This window comes from Malaclemys terrapin, chromosome 19, assembly GCF_027887155.1.
Source record: "Malaclemys terrapin pileata isolate rMalTer1 chromosome 19, rMalTer1.hap1, whole genome shotgun sequence".
In the NCBI taxonomy this organism is placed as follows: Eukaryota; Metazoa; Chordata; order Testudines; family Emydidae; genus Malaclemys; species Malaclemys terrapin.
The window spans coordinates 12928833-12939423 of record NC_071523.1 but is presented as its reverse complement, the minus strand read 5'-3'; the positions used below and the strand labels follow the sequence as shown (position 1 = coordinate 12939423).

Below are 10591 nucleotides of genomic sequence, written 5' to 3'. Positions count from 1 at the left end.
GGGTGCATGCCACACCTGGGGATTAAATTCAGAAGGCAGCAGAGTTTTCTATTGAAGTTATTTTCAGAAAACATAAAATTTACCCTTAAAACAAATTTTTTTTTTGCCTCCTCTCCCAATCCCCGTGTCTTGGAGTCCTGCAGCTCAACAACTCCCCTCTCTGCAAACTCCACTTCGTCCACTGTTAAAAACTTGTTACAAAGAGTCACTCCTCTTATTCAGGGCAACTAACTGAGTTTTGCCAAGATCCATCAGCTTTCCCCAATGTTGCCATTTGGTGGCCCTGACTACAGCTGGACAGTGGAGGGGAGAAGGGGGGAAATTCAGGGAAGTTTTCATTTTTTGTCAAAGTTTGGTAGTTTGCTTTTCCCTGATCAGCTCTTTGACTCACTGGAATGCCCCGTGAATACCTCTAGCAAGCCAGGGAGGGAGGCTAGCCAGCTGGGAACGAGTGGATGAGCTCTGGCTTGGGAGGAGATAGAAGCAGGAGGGGCTTAACAGGGATGGCTTAGAAGAGGGGAGATGCTTCTGTGTCAAAGCCCTGATAGAACTCCTACGTTAGCACCCCAAAAACTTCCTTCCTAAGCCCACATCTTTCCCACCCAAGTGTGCAGCCTTACGTCTGCCCATAAATATAAATATACCAGTGCAGCCACAAATGTGGATTTTTGCCTCTAATTGCGACATTTAGAAAAATCTCATCCCAGACTTTGAACACTTGCTAATTTTGATCACCATTCACACCCTTTCCCTCCCCAGACACTACAGGAAAAAATGTAAGAAGCATGCTGAAGTCACCATCTGCACTCTCGCACGACGCCTCGCCTAGCCCAGGGGTTCTCAAACTGGGGGTCGGGACACATCTGGGGGTCGCAAGGTTATTACATGGGGGGCATGAGCTGTCAGACTCCACCCCAAACCCTGCTTTGCCTCCAGCATTTATAATGGTGTTAAATATATTAAAAAGTGTTTTAATTTATAAGGGGGGGTCGCACTTAGAGGCTTGCTATGTGAAAGGGGTACAAAAGTACAAAAGTTTGAGAACCACTGGCCTAGACAAACCAATGCAAGAGTCACCCACAGGTTACATGCGAAAGCCGCACCATCCCTGTATTAGTCACCTAGGCAAGGAACATGTCATCAACAAACATGGTCAGAGTTCAAGGGGGCTTGTTTGGGCTCTCAGGATGAGGGCGGAGATGTGGTTCTGGGGGGCAGCGGAAGGAAAGTAACTGAGGTTGAGAAAGGGAACTGACGAGGGGATGAGTAGTGCATTACTTAATTACTTCTTCCCTTGTTTTCAATGGTTTGTGGGGATGAGACATGCAGTCTAGTGACCTGGACTCAAAACTCACAGTGATTTTTTTTTGTGCTTAGATTTGCCAAAGCGGCTACTGATTTTGAGTGCCCAACTTGAGACGCCTTAAAAAGGAGCAGATACTGAGAGAGCACCCACCCTCTGAAAATCAACCTCTTTACAAAACATTGGGGCTAAGAAAGAAAAAGAAAAGAAAGAAGCCCCCAAAAGTGACTGGTCACCTTTAAATATTCTAGGCCATAGGATATATTATATATTGGGTCAAGTCCCTGCCTCCCCCCAACCCCCGCCCCAGGCAACCCCACTGACTTCAGCAGAGACATGACACACAGATGAACTTATCCCAGGACAGTCACAAACGATTCCGGCATTTTGTTAGGCATGAAACGTTTGTGAAATGCAGAGACTTGGAAGGGGATGGACGTTTGCTCGGCTCTTCGCACCGCAATCACAGGCGGGTCTGATTCATCCTTCCTGTCTGAGGATCAACAACTTGGACCCTACCCTAGCCAGGCCCACTTTTAGAGGAGAGAGCGGGTGACTCACTGATCCCACAGGGAGCCCCTCACCAGATTTCGAGCATCCGTTTTCTGCACTGAAGCATTCCTTCCCTTTGAGCTAGGATATGCTCCTAGCCCCGTTTCCTCCCCTATGTGCCCTCCACCATACCTCTCGGAAGAGCCAGTTTCTGCCCTGGAGGTGGGTGGACTCCTCTTTGAGCTTGCTCTGCCTCTGACGAACTAACAACGCAAGACCGAAAATTAAAATGTGTCCTGCTAGGAAGAAAAGGGATTAAGAACGGCCTGTCAGGAAGCACATTGCAAGGAGATGGGATGTACTCAGGTATCATTAGGTACTGGATCGCTTGTTCCTTTCCTTCCCTCCGTGCTTGGAGATCCCAGCCCCTCTTTATCCCAGCCCAAATACAGATTCCTAGACGAGCAGCAACATTGCAACGTACAGCTGAGGATCTATTCCGGCAGCACAGAATGGGCATCCCCACGTGACGAACCTGCATCCAATTTAGCCTTCATGATCCCCAGCTATTCTGCACATGGATTTGTGAGGGTGACGTCACCAGAAGGCAGGAGAACTCAGGGAAGGGCCCAAAAGCTCTCCCAAAATCTTGAGTCTGAGGCCAAATGCTTGAAATTGGGCAGGAATAAGTGAGGCTCAGTCTAAGACATCCCCAAGCCATTTTCAATAGCACGGGATGCCACCCGTCTTCGCCCCTGAGCAGCGAACGCTACTGTATCCAGGCAGGGACGAGAGAACTCTGGTCACTGCCCAGAAGCTTGGTAGCACGGCACCACTTGATTTATTTCACAGCTGAGGGAGATTAAGCCGACTGATCTCTTTAAACTGCACACATTTTAACGCAAGCAAATCCAGTCTCCCCATAGGCATCCTGGCACCCCGCCACGATACAGGCACAATTTCCCTGCAGGAACACTGGCCCCCTGCCATGCTACGGGCAATAGATTCCTTTAACCCCTTTTGGGTAGCAACAGTGTCACAGTCGGGCTCCCATTGACAATCCAGAGCTCAGTCCAGATGCATTTGGCTGAAAGACGAGCAGCAGCAGCGTCTGGCAGCCATTCCGTTCTAGCTGCAGGTTCAGCCCAGTGTAGTCAGGGGATGAGAGTTCAGCACTCAGCTGCCAGCAGGGTATTCCCCCCACACCTGCTAGCAAGTGTGACAGACATGCCCGGACATCCCCAGGCAGGTATATTACCCCTGGGGTATATTTCACCTAAGGGGGGTCATGGGTGGTCTCTGTTGAAAGCTAAGAACGAGAAGATTGCCAGGTTATTGCAAGGTGTTTGTGGGGAAGCTGTTTGAGCGTTATTTAACATGTAGGCCATTGTGTTCCAGAACGGCTGGAAGTGAAACTTCCCACCTGAGGCGAGGGAGTCTCAATCGAGGTGGAGAACAACAGCCTGTTTACAGGCTGGCCCTGGGGCAGGCTGGAGGATTTACGAAGACAAAAGAACCCCAAGAAGAGTCTGAGATGGGGGACCTCCGGGGGTAAGAGACAATAACTATAATTTGTGTCTTATGTTTTTCTTTTACCGGTAACCTTATATTTCCAAATCCTTATCCTTGCTTTCACTTCAATCTTTGTCTCAAGCCTTGTTCAATAAACGTGGACAGGCCTATGGTAAAGCCAGATTTAACTGCCTTGTGCAAAGGAGAGTGTTGAACTGCAGTGGACTTCCATGATCATGCGGCTTGCGGGAATCACCCAAACTGAAATTGCACCAGCTAACAGAGGTGCGTCTGCAGCGCTGGATGAAGATAGGAGGGCAGAAGCACGTATTGGCATTGAAGATCTTAGAGCATCTGCTGCCACAGCACAAGTAGCCACCGAACAGTGGTGAAACAGCCTTTTCATGACATCCTGCCTGCAATCAGGCAGGCTCATGTTTCATCAGTGAGTCACGGTCACGGCCAAGCTACTTTCACCTCGGGGAAACCAACAGGGCTGTCAAATCCTTAGCGCAAACGAGAGAGACTTCACGTTTTCCATTGCAGCAATGCCCCCTCTGTTAGGACATAACGCAGGACATTCAACCAGCTGGCAAATGCAGAAGTCAGAAATCATCTTAGGGTCTCTCCTTCGGTCTCACAACCAACCTCCTTCTTGGAACTCCTGCAGGTGCAAGATGAAGCAAGGATGGGGACTGTCGACCACTTAGCACTTAGAGAAAACCTCCTTGGCAGTCTGTGGGAAGAGACTCCCATCAGGAAGCAGAGCTCACTCTGGGTTAGAGGGCTGAGTGATGGGGCTGAAAGAGAGCGTCCCCCAGGGAGCTAGTGGGTGGAAGCCCCATCATTTGGAGCCTTAGAAACTGGACAAGTGAAGGGCTCGAGAACACACTCCACTGACAGCAATCTTTCTTCCAACCAGAGAGCGCCGGGTGGGACTACTCTGGAGCACTCCCAAGTCACACTGGCCAGAGAGTAGAGCGGTTACGGAGTAATCCGTTCCCTTAAGGGGCAGGCAAGGGCATTAGCTCTGCAGCACTCAGGGTTAGCAGGGGCTGGAGCCTATGCTTGGCTGCCAAGTCATTAACCCCTCTCTTGCTGGGGGAATGTTTCTTTCTGGGAATCTAGACCTCGCTATGGTTGCTCTCGAGAATCCAGGGCACTGTGCCCAGAGACATGGCCTCAGGGAGTGGGGTGGCCTGGGGAACCGAGCTAAGCCCTGCATGTAGCTGTCCCACCCTGAGGAGCATCTCCTTCCGCTGTAGGTCTGATGCGTCCCCACCTGCAGCCTGGATACGTTCCTAAGTACTGTGCTGCTCTGCGTGAAGAAGTTGTTAACCAGCACCATGAAGGGGAATAGAGAGCAGGGGTGGAATCCAAGGCCTCTGAAGTGTGCAAGCCCCAAGGATAACTGCGCAGGTCAGGGAATCAGCCACAGCGTCTTCAGTGTGTAACAAACAGCTACAGCTTGTGACATGAGGCTACCTGCTTTGGGGGAGAGGCTGACTTTGGTATCGAGCCTCATGTGCCAATCTCAAACGCTGGACAAACAAGGGAGATGCTCTAGATTTCTCTTCCCTCTTCTCCACATATGCACGGAATCCGATGGGCTTACACCTGGGATGACTTTGGTCCATTCATTATGGTCAATCAGGCCACTGCCTTTCTCCCTCCTACAATTGCAGCCCCTTGGAACTCAGGGAGGAGGAGTTGCTTTTGCAAGCTTCAGACAGGCCTCTGCTGGGAGACTCAAACCATCAGGTACAAATCAGCAAAACAAAGTGCCGGGAATTTCCTAGGCCAAAATTAGCCCTGGTGTAACGCCATTTGACAACAGAAGTTGTTACATCAAGGATGAACTTGACCTCTTATTAAATATGCCGGCCCAAAGCTGGTGTGAAACAGACAAGCTGTGCAAGAGAAGGGTGCTGAACTACATGGTGCAGCCACAGTGCTTCAAGCTATCCTCTTCCAAGCTAAGCAGGGGCAGGCTAGGCCAGCACTGGGAAGGGAGACCAATTCTCAAGAAGCTGGTTTTTGGGAGCAGTGTAGACGAGCGAGTGTTGAGAGAATGTGGAATTGGTCAATGCTACGCTTGGCTGATGCAGTAACTCATGGTGTGGAATGCTATCAGAAGCTCCATAGAACACATCACCGGACATCAGCAATACCAGGAGGGATGAGCTGGAGTGTGGATGAGAAGCCTAGTGGGGAAAGTAACTGAAATATTTCCTCATGGACTGTATTTTCTGACTGAACAACCTACCTACATTCTCAATTACTGAGGGACAATCTTCACTCATTGATCTACAGTATGTGCTTTCCACAGACAACTCTCTGTATAACTTTTCAGGAGCGATGTACCCGAATACTTGGATGCTAATATCTAAACTGTATTCTTAAATGTATTCTCCTAAATTTGGGTGACTGCTGATTATGCACTATATGTAGCTTATGACTTTAAAAACAAACTTTGTATTTGTGGCTAATCTAAGCACTATACCCAGATGTACAGACACTCTTTTCTCAACCTGTGGATTATATAATTTTAACATTAGCTTTAATAAAATATTTAAATAGTCCATATCCCTGCCCCCAGGTCTGATATGTGACAGAATCTGCCTGGCAGCCACATTTGTCAAAATGCTGTATACAGATGCTTGGTCAGTCTCACCAATTGCCAAAGACATGCTTTGTTCTCCCTAAGGGCCATCTAGCTAAACACAAAGGATTAAAAATAAATAAATAAAATTAAGGCTGATGCTGGTGGAAAATAGTTACATTGTCCTTTGTGGTTTTTAAGCCATATTTTAATCAAGGAGAACAGAGGAAACAAAAATCTTCCAAGGCAGCAAAATGGAGCGTCTCCCAGATCATTGCTAGCACTCACTTCTATTCACCCTGCTGTAATTAAACCCCCGCCAATATGCAACAATTCAGATTCCATTTCCGGTCCCATCACTACACAATTCCACCTCCAAAGAGCCTGTTTAATATTAGCAGAGAAAAATGGTCTCCCATAAGCTCTTGGGTCTTCACTATGGCCCTGCTGATCTATGGTGCCTCCCCTCCAAAATGGCTACGTAGCTAGTTAGCTAACACAGCATCCAGTGGGTATTATCCCCATTTTACAGATGGATAATCTGAAGGGCAGAGAAGTTTAGTGACTTTCCCAAGGAAAAGGAGCGAGTCAGTGATGGAGCCAGAGATAGAACTCAGATCTCCTAGCAGATAGACCCCCCTGCTCTAGCCACTAGGTCATGCTTCCAGTGGCTGCAAAAGAGTAACAGATGGTCCATCCTACAGGCCTTATTCAGGTGAGCAGCCTTCTTGGCCTTGCTAACAATAGGGTGACTCCCATGAGTATAAGGCTGAAGGAAATAACCTTTGCACCCCTGCCTGGGGTAGTTTGCCTCCCTTCCAAGCCAGCATAGAAAGAAGCAGAGAAGATCCCAATAAAGCACTTTATTCACGCTGTGTAAGCAGCTTTATTAGTAGTAACTACCTAGGAGTCCTAGTCAGGGATCAGGACCCCACTGTGCTAGGTGCTGTACAAATACAGTACAAAGACACTGTCCTAATCCAGGTACCTTGAAAGCTACAGGTCTGAACAGTGCAGGATCCCCATAGTTACCTCCCAGCAGACAAGTGTGGAATCTCACCACATCTCAGCCTTTTTCCTGCATGCAATGAATCTCTTTTCTATCAGTTGCCACAGAAAGGACATTCAAAACTGCTCAATGCAAGGACAGCCATCCCCACTGGCTGCCTGGCCAGGCCAGCCAGAAGGGACAACATACAGGAGAAAGACAGCAGCAAGGAGATGAGAAGGAAACTCCTAGCAAGGCTGATATAGACACTAGGTAGTGAAGGGTTCCCTAAATGGGGTCAAATCCTTTGAGGCACTGAGCACCCATAATGCCTATTGATTAGAATGGGGGATAGGGAGAGATGTTCAGAGTTTAGGATACAGATGGACCATAGAGACCTTCACTTCCTAAGGGCATCCACTGGCAGCGTGGTCTACTGGATGGGGGCCGTGGGAGTCAGAAGATCGGGGAGGTCAGTTCCAGGCTCTGCCACGGACTTCCTGTGTGACCTTGGGCAAGTCATTTAGTCTCCCTTGTGACTTAGTTCCCCAGCTGTGAAATGGGGATAATACTGTCCTACCTCACAGGGAGGGTAAAAGCCATTCACAACTGCCAGGCACTCAGATACTGCGGGGCACTGAGGAACATGTAAGTACCTAGACCGACGCTGGCGTGGAACTGCCAGAGCTCAGTGCTCTGCTGACAAACTCCTTGCAAAAGTGTTGTGCATTGGGGTGTAGCCCTGGTGAGCCATTCTAGACAGAAAATAAATAACAGCAGTGCCAGACATCACCCACGGCGACAGTGAACTGTTACATGGGGGGGGGGGGGGGTGATGTCGCATCCCTTTTTAAGGAATGACACATTCTCTGGCTTCCTTCCCTCACCCTCATTTCTATGATGGTCAAGTCATTCTGGCCCAGCAGGCAATAACCTGGTGAGATGCAGACAGAGGAGAGCAGAGGTAGCACTCTGGCTGTGCCACCATACGCTCTCTGCAATACAGGAGCCTGCCCTTGCAGCCCCAAGGAAGGCAGGGGATTGTTCTACATAGGACACAGCAATCCTGTGCTTTCCAGCTGAGGAGCGAGCCTCCAGGACAATATGGAGACACTGATCCTCTCGCCCGTCAGTCACACACAAGCACAAGGCTCACACACACAGGGCTCTTGGCTAGTTGCGGATGTAATATATTGAGAAGAGCAGACTGGAGACCCTGCATCGGATACTCTAGATGGGTGAGTGGACATGAGATTTTTGCACTAGGTATCACAATCACAGAAATGAAGAGACAGCAGAAAACTCAGCGGGTCACCTAGCCTGTTCCTTGGTCAGTTCAGGATTGTTCCCTATCTCACTTATCCACCAGCCCAGTTTTCGAGTGGCCCAAGAGATGCCGTTTCCACCACTTCCCTAGGGAGTGGATTCCACCCCCATTTAATAGATCTCGCACACTTTTACCCCTCCGGTGAGATCAATGGAGACACTGGTTTTCTTCCTACCCGGAGACACTTTCTTTTCGCATGTATTTGACTGTAATTTCTTTATCCCTTAAAGCACCCAGCAGTTTCTGAGGTTTTCTCTACACAGACTGACTGAAAAGCATCCGCTACCCTTCCCACCCAGCACTTTGCCAGAAGCCAGTACTCCTGTTGTTCTTTTTGTAGCATTTATAGTCCTACGTGCTGCTGGCGCCCTCTGCTGGGAGATGCCCAAATTGCACCATATCATAAAGGACAATTCCCTTCTTTTGAACAAGAAACCTGGTTTTCCCTCTCTTCAGCCTGAGTGTTTAGCCAAAGAAATGTCCGAGTGTCCTTGCCCCAGTGTGTGCTTAGAGTCACTGGGCTGCAGCAGGAAGGATGAGTTAATGCAGCTACGCTGATCTCCTTTGGAACCATTCCATAAAGGAAAGTGAAGGGGTCCTCCCTGTCTTGTCCCCTTCTTTCTGCTGCTGGCAGCTGGCAAAGCACTTCCCCCGCTGGGACTCTGTCCGACAAAGGGACACCTTCACGGGCTTCTCATTTTATGGCTCACCCAGTTACAGATTAATCTGGTCCGAGTGCTTCCAGGCCCATTTGCCCCAGGGGCTGCAGGCATTTCTGCTCAGTGTTGGCAGAAGCAGAGGAGTTTGCAAGGAAGCCGGGGTGAAGATTAAGTTTCCCTGTGTGCGCAGGTGGTTATCCGGGCAGAGGTGCAGACACCTGCATATGTCTACAGGGCCTCTGCCCTTATGGAAAGAGGCAGGCTGATTTAGACGCAAAGAGGGAAAGGGAGTCAGGAGGGAGGGTCTCCAGCATTCTTCCCTCACCCACCCTTCACTTCTATCCCGACACCCCAAAAGGGCTGGCTCCAGCTCACAATAGGACCTTCTGTGAGCCTCATGCTTGCACAGCTACCTTACTCCCTGCTTTCTTTGAGGGGGTCCCAGGAACCAAGTGTCACCCCCTGGGTAATCTCCCGGCACTGATTAACTGGCCTACACTGCCGACACCATCTCTGCAAGGGAAACTCAGCCAGCATTCCCTGTTCTTTATCCTGTGACACTGCATCAGCCTGAGCTAAGGGGTTAACTCCCTTGTATGGAGGAGGGACACACTTACCCTGTGAAAGGAGCCCAATGGCCTCTGCACATTTCCCTCCCAACACCGCAGACAGGCAGAATTCTGCTCAGCTAGCAAGCTGTGCTGCCAAGAGGTCTGGCCTGGAATCAGCACCCTGGGACGTCCCCTAGCAAGGAGGACGTTCTCCCCAAGTCCCTGCAGAATGCGGCTAGCAGGCCCCACATTGCAGCACCTGGCCTGTGGATCAATGGAGGCCTCTTGCTTTCGGCCTCCCACCTCCGGTGCAGCGAGGATGGGTACACGAGCAAAGACGAAAGGCTGAAAGAGAGCGCGGGCTCGACAGAGGCCAGTTCCCTCTGCAGCCCAACACCGCCCCTTGGGGGAAGCCAAGGGCAGATGTGGCTGGTGTCAGTTCACTGAAAGGGGGTGGATGCCCAGCTAGGAAGGAGCTCGCACTTCAGCAAACCAAGGGGTTGCTGGAGGCACAAGAAGGGACAGAACGGGAGTGAGGGGCAGCCTCTGATGCACCAGTAACACTTGTTCTACAGCAATAGCCTAGCGACCCTGTATACTCTGCAGGCACAGCGCTCCAAGGGACAGCTGCTGCAGGCTCAGCCATTGTGACCCACAAGTAGAACGCCCCCTTTCTATAGGCACCTTCCGCTTCTCCACAGCACGGCTCACCCGCCCTGACACACCAAGGACACTCAGCCTGGGACGGCTACTATCTCTAGCCAACTCCGTTGCTGTAGAAGGATGGGGAGGGAGGTTGTCTCAGTCTCAGCCATTCCTCATGCTGCATGCAGCTCCCTCTTCTGCACACCCTCCCGCTCCACTCTCCTCCCTGCATCAGACAGGGCTCCTGCTGCAGTGCTGGGCATCACAGGGAAATCATGCTTTGCTGGCTAGTGGGGTCTGCAAAAAGGAAGGGTGTTTGCATTCATCACTTCTTCCGCCTTCTCTGCGGCTGGCGATGTGTAGTAATTAGAGAAATAACGAACCCTGGAGTTGCCCAAGTCTTATATTAAGGCTCCTTTCCACCTCTCTAGCAGTATAAAGAGGCATTACAGGGAGCGTAAGTTTTGATGTTCACTTTACTTTCCCTGTACGCTGTCAGAGTGGCAGAAAGG

At 50.1% G+C, this 10591-nt stretch overlaps 1 long non-coding RNA gene across 1 annotated transcript; it reads left to right on the top strand.

Moving 5' to 3' along the window:
- The first annotated feature begins 1387 nt into the window (after window positions 1-1387).
- On the top strand, window positions 1388-5889 carry LOC128826052 (uncharacterized). The gene is made up of 2 exons (XR_008442781.1): window positions 1388-2171; window positions 3194-5889. It is a non-coding gene; the product is annotated as an uncharacterized LOC128826052 (long non-coding RNA).
- The last annotated feature ends 4702 nt before the right edge of the window (window positions 5890-10591 follow it).